General features: G+C 45.0%; 1 long non-coding RNA gene and 1 pseudogene across 4 annotated transcripts; one reads left to right on the forward strand and one right to left on the reverse strand.

The window, feature by feature from the left end:
* Window positions 1-498: 498 nt before the first annotated feature.
* On the forward strand, window positions 499-2814 carry LOC125528593 (uncharacterized; annotated as a pseudogene). The gene is made up of 5 exons (XR_015598812.1): window positions 499-839; window positions 1088-1220; window positions 1301-1424; window positions 2182-2270; window positions 2352-2814. The product of XR_015598812.1 is annotated as an uncharacterized LOC125528593 (transcript).
* An 81-nt stretch (window positions 2815-2895) lies between these two features.
* On the reverse strand, window positions 2896-5723 carry LOC125528594 (uncharacterized). 3 transcript variants are annotated; one of them, XR_007292422.2, is made up of 5 exons: window positions 5352-5723; window positions 4973-5090; window positions 4027-4246; window positions 3675-3798; window positions 2896-3418 (listed from the first exon to the last, which is right to left on the reverse strand). It is a non-coding gene; the product is annotated as an uncharacterized LOC125528594 (long non-coding RNA). The 3 variants fall into 3 exon arrangements; XR_007292421.2 differs by having other exon boundaries at window positions 2897-3418; window positions 4027-4241; XR_007292420.2 differs by lacking the exon at window positions 4027-4246 and having other exon boundaries at window positions 2907-3418; window positions 5352-5719.
* Between the last annotated feature and the right edge of the window lie 314 nt (window positions 5724-6037).

Raw genomic sequence — 6037 nt, forward strand, 5'->3', positions numbered from 1 at the left:
TATTCTTAAATTACAAGAAAAATTAAAAGTTGCACATTTGCCTTGTTAAGTGTCTATTCATCCCCCTCTAGACCTATCTTCTCGATCTTTCAGCTTCTCCTGAAGGAAGACAAGTGTCACGTGTCCCATGCTACCACCTATGAAAATGAGGTCACCCACTAAAAAATAAAGAAAATGGGAAAGCTTGTGGGACATGAGGGTGTGTGTGTGCGCGCGCGTGTGTGTTATTGGGTCCACCTATCGCCGCATGGTGACCAAAGGCAACGAGGTGGTGATGTTCGTCAAGGTCCAATGTCAACCCTATCCGTCGATGTCGTGACGTGAGAAGATCACGACGTACTCGAGCGCCGCTTTGCGATGAGTCTCACGCCTCCCTCACCAAAGACGACGACAAGGAGCTATCTGGATAGCAAATAAACAAAAGAGGAAGTTGGGTTGGTATGAGCTGGCTCTGCGGCAAGCGCGTGTGTGGGGTGAGTGGGCCCACTTGTTGGTGTTTTTATTTGCTTGTAATCAAAAGGCAAGGGATGCTGAATGAAAGTGTTTGTGAACACCTCGCGCTCTTCCCTGTGTTCTCATCCTGTTCTGCGTCTCTTCTCGCCCCGAATTCTGCAATTCCTGATCCAAATCAACGCCCTTCGCCACACGACCTGGCCCCAAGTTTTGATTGCGGCTGGCAGCAGAGGTGAGCGAGATCAGGCGGCGCGGATGAATCTGTTTGGCGGCAGTGGCATTGGGAGCGGCGACATGCCACCGCCGCAGCATCAGCAGTTGGAGGAGGTGATGGGCCACGGCGATCCCATGCTAGTGGCGATGCGCAACAATTACCGCCAGAGGATGTAAGCGCTTTACTATTTGTAGAAAATTATGTAGGATGTGGTGGTGTTCGCTAGTTATTCGGTCATGGGTTTCAAGTGTATATATGCTCTGAATAGTAGAATCAACTTTCACACGGCACCGAGGTTGATAACCTTCCCTTATTTTGCAAGGTCATGTTTGACATAATTTCCGAAACGCGCGGGGTGGGAGAACTTGAAAACTTTCTTCATTTGATCATATATATATTTCCTTGTTCTTGAGTTTCCAGATTGGAGCATGCAGAAAGGGTGGTAACTGCGAGATTACATAAAGGATTGAGGGTACCTGCTGATTGGCAGCGGGGGCTGCCGGAGCTTGCTAGGCGGGTCGAGAAAGTCTTGTTTGAGAAACACCCAAACAAGGTGTGCCATCTCTTGACTAGGAAGGTAAATCGCTGTCTCATCGTTTTTCCTGATGATGAAATCTCCTGTTGTTTCGGCAGAGGGAGTACTACAACATGACGAATGAACCAATTCATCCACATTTCGAGTTTGCTGTCACGACCTCGCTTGCTCAGACTGAGAGGCAGAGAGCATCTTCCACTGCCTATGCTCGTGTCACCCAAGGTGCTTACTACAAATCGTTCAAATTTTTTTGTGAGTTGTGACAAACAACATCCGGTGCAGTCCTGGTTCTCCATCCAGAGTGCCGGCACCCGTACCTCGCTGCAATTTGCATATAATGTTTCACTGAGCTTCTGCTCATATATCCTTCTGGATGTGTGCCTTAACTTGATATAATTCTGTAGCCATCGTGTAGTCTGTAGGTACGGGTGCAAGCGGAAGCCAGCTTCGTCCCTTGAAACTATCAATTAGCTTCAAATTTGCTCATCACCTGCCTAAAATTAACACTAAATTTGTACTATGCTATTGTCCGCTAGCCTGCCCTGTTTGCATCCCTACCTGTTCTAGCCTGCAAATCCAATTGCTAGCAATATGTTTGACAAATTTCTACTACTTATGTGCTGAAAAGAACACATGCTTGTATGCTTGAGAAAAGCCATGCACTGAATTGCTGTTAATACGATGATGAAAGTGCTCTAAGTAAAATTTGAAGATTAAAGATCCATTACCAGAAATTAGCATTACTTATCTTCCTTCAGACTCTTAATTTACCTTTTGTTTAGTACTCCCTCCGTCTCAAAATAAGTGTCTTAACTTTATGTTAATTTTAGTACAAAGTTGTACTAAGGTTGAGACACTTATTTTGGGACGGAGGGAGTATGATGTTATATATGCTATTCAGTCTTGCAGAATTATGCTAGTGTGCCCTGTAAATCAAGTTTCTCATTTATTAGCTTGGTTTGTGTTGCTTTCTTTTCAGGGGATACCACCAACGAGCTTGTGAGCACAGTACTATCTCTGGGGATGAACTCTAGTGATGACCACTCGCAAGTGTCGAACAGCATCTTGGTAAGAACTGCACACTGGACTTCACCGGCATCGTGTTACGCTAGTTTTATCAGCTCATCACTGCTACCCATGGCAACGCAGGCAAACCGTGCACCTGCTAATAAGGAGGTCTCAAAGGAACCAAAGTTCACCTGTCCATTCTGCTTTGACGAGCTGGTCGATGCGACGATGCGTCAGCGACTATCTGCGGCCACATCTTCTGCGACAAGTGCATCAAGTTCTCCGTCCAGGCTCAGAACAGGTGCCCTACCTGCTGGAGGGGCCTCACCATGAAAAGCTTCCACCCCGTCTACCTCCCTGCCACGATGGACTAAACTGATCCAGCCCTTCTCGTCACTGGCATTTTGTGATCCTATCTGAAATATACTTCACCGGGTTATTGTTACCATTGAACTTCTGGTACTCGGAAGGCGTGTTACTGAGCCCTTCTTGTCTGCATCCGTCGCTTTTAAATAAACCGCAGTCTCTTCCTGTGGGAAATCGAAACATGTGCTTTGTACCGTGAAAACATATTTTCTTATCATTAAAGGTATATTTGGTTGTTTGCGCGCTCTAAAGTATGGCATGCCACATATTTGAAGATTTGGTCTTGCGTTGTCGCCTTTTTTTTTCGAATCTCAGAAGTCACAAAAACCTTATTGATTGGCAATAGTTCTGGAGGTACAAACGCTGAGTGAGTGGCGGAGGGCCAAGCCATACATGGAGGCCGGGGGTGCCACAGATAGTAGAACTTGCATAAGGCCACCTCGGAGAACTCACTTAGCATAAGCCATACCTGGAGCTTCCTTGTTGCACTCACTTAGCATAAGGATAACGAGGATAACTCCGAGGCTCACGCCTTATCTTATCATATGATTTGTCCATACCGACAGAACCATGATCCCTTGTCACCAGCTGCCTCCCTTCTAAGTCGAGAACTCCTTCTGGAGGTAAAATGTGGCTTGCACACAAAATTGAGGTGATCATGAATTTTAGAGAGAGAAAAATAGGTATAGTACTGTAGTGGAACTGGAATCAGTTAGGTATCTTCGATGGACTGGTGATGAGAGACAGATCTGGCTGTCGGTGAGCATGTTGCTGACATTGGATGCTAAAACATCCAGAAATCCCGCCATTTGTTCCAGGGTTCCTTCTCCCCTGACCTGGTACTGGAAACACCGAAGCAAGCATGCAAATAAAAATTAGTCGTGGGTTACCACCTTTTACACATGAACAAATCACATGCTAAAAACAAGGATAATGAAGATCACTTACTAGAGACTAGCAAAAATTCTAAACGAACCATGTGGCTTGCAAACAGGAAAAATTGCCTTGAAATAAAACTGAGGAGGAGATCATCATCTCTTTCAGAGGAAAAAAAAATAGATAGAGCAAGTGTGGTGGAGCTGAAATCAATTAAGTTACCTTGAAAATCAACCGCAGAGATGAGAGACGGGTCTTGGTTGGCCCTTGTTCTAGAGTAAAACTAGATAGATTGCTCTTGTTCTCTGGGAAGTAGTGGCAGGGTTCAGTCGCACTTGAGCTGGTACTGAAAACAAGAATACAAACAAAATTAGTCATCTTTATTACTAGTTTAAACAATTCCTTCAGATGAACAATCCCATGCTAAAAAGAAGGATGATGAGATTAAGTAACTGGAGACCAGCAGCAATTCCTTCTAAAGGAAAAATGTGGCTTGTAACAAGAAGACTGCACACAAAATTGAGGACATCATCAATTTCAGAGAGAGAAAAGTCAAGGTGGTGTGATGAACTACCTTGAATGGGGCCGAGAGATGAGAGATGGATTCTTGTTGGCCCTTTGCTACAGAGCAAAAGCTATCTAGATCTTCCCTGCTCTTAGAGAAGTGGTCATGAGCAGCGAGTGGCACTTGCTCTAGTGGAAAAAGCTAGGTAGATATCCGTTGCTATGTGAGAAGTAGTGGTGGTGAGGGAATTTTCTTTCAGATAACAGCCAGTAAGTCAGATTTCCCTGTGCTAAAACAAAAAACTCTTGTGAGTCAGATCGTTTGCTTTGTTATCTGAAACCTGAAACTAAACTGGAGACAGTGACACATGAAAATGCCAGATAAATCAAGTGTAACACCATCTAAACTTCATGTGATTGTGTTGACAAAACAACACAGACACATCGTATTGTCATAACAACATAACATGACATGGTCCAAGGATCGGACTAAATTGAATTAGTCATCTGATCTCTCTCTACTCTGCTTGCTCACTCTCTACTCTGTGTATTAGAATAGCAAAAGCAAAGAAGTAGAACCACCCTTCTGTTGGCAATACAAATTGAAATTACTAGCTAAATGTTAATCTTAATACGCAAGAACCGCCAAGCCTTTCTATGCTAAATGAATTATTAGCTGAACTTTGAGGTTAAATAATACTGCAGCTTCACGGAACTTCACTACTCTTGGTTCATTATCCAAGAAATGCCAACAGCCTTACTGTGGATTGCTGAATACATTGTGAATTCTGGCTATAAATACAAGAGCACCACTTGACTGCTAAGGTAGGATGAACGATTCAACCTCGTCCTCGTAATTAATGAGACATTCCTATCCTTTTCGTCCTTTGACCAATTAAAATCGAAATTCCTATGAGAAATAAAAACCATAATTCACCGCGTGTACGTGTAGATAACAATGTTCAGTACAGAAAAGGCTAGGTACAGTAGAACAGCAATAGAGGGCCGGGACATACATATCCATGCACCTTGTCTCCACTAGATAATAGTCCTTCCTCTCACCGAGTAAATAACTACTCCTCTTCATAATCAATCGTCCGCTCGGTCCTCTTGATGTTCATCCCCCGACTGATCCTGCCAAACGAAATCAAACAGCAGGAAAATATATATTCAGAGTCAGCTAGCTCTAGCATACAAATGAAACCAACAATTCTGACACAATTATATGCAATGCACAAATTTACACCATATGCAACAGAGATGAGTCCATAATTGCCGATTCTGATCTGATGGAGTAGCAAAAAGAAATACGCATGATGGTGTAGCACAAGTACAAATACGCATGATGGATTGGTGCAGGGAAAAAGAGAGTAAGGAGTAACGGATGGGGGAGACCTTGATGGCGACGGCGGTGAGGAAAAGTGCTGGAGCGGCGGGCCTACTGCTCCGAGAATTTCTCCGGGCCTTCTCCGAGGGTTTCGCGGAAGCGCAGCCGGGGAGGGAGTCCACGGCCGTTGGTGGCTCGCGTCGGCGTCGGCGCCGTCGCAGGATCCGGCATCGCCACGACTGGATAAAGCCGGAATTGCTCCTCCAGTCGAAAAAATCCAGCTTTTCCACGAGAGTGCAGAGTCGAACTCTGGTCGCTGGATGCACTACTGCGACTCAGACCATTTGAGGGGAATTTGAGGATTTGCCACACCTTATTTTGCAGTTTGAGGATTTGCCTCTCTTTTGGCTGTAACCCAGGATTTGCTCCTGTTTTGGCTGTAACCCAGGATTTGCCACATCTTTGCTGAAAGATTGAGGATTTGCCCCTAACACAACTGGCCCACAACAACATGACCAAAATGCCCTTGTGTTTACCTACGTGAGAGAAACCCGGTCCAAATGTTACCCCCGATAACTCTCCCATCTCATCCTACTTGTACCTGTGTCGGCGTCGGCGATCTGCGGCGGCTACGACGACAACGACCTCGATCTCCCTGACGGCGGCAACCTGGTAAGATCGGCTACTACCCTACGTTCCTTCGACCACCTCCCGCTCCTGAACGTATGGAGAAAATCTAAAAAAAATCAAAGAT

Source organism: Triticum urartu, chromosome 3A, assembly GCF_056163025.1.
Source record: "Triticum urartu cultivar PI428250 chromosome 3A, HENAU_Tu73, whole genome shotgun sequence".
Classification (NCBI taxonomy): Eukaryota; Viridiplantae; Streptophyta; class Magnoliopsida; order Poales; family Poaceae; genus Triticum; species Triticum urartu.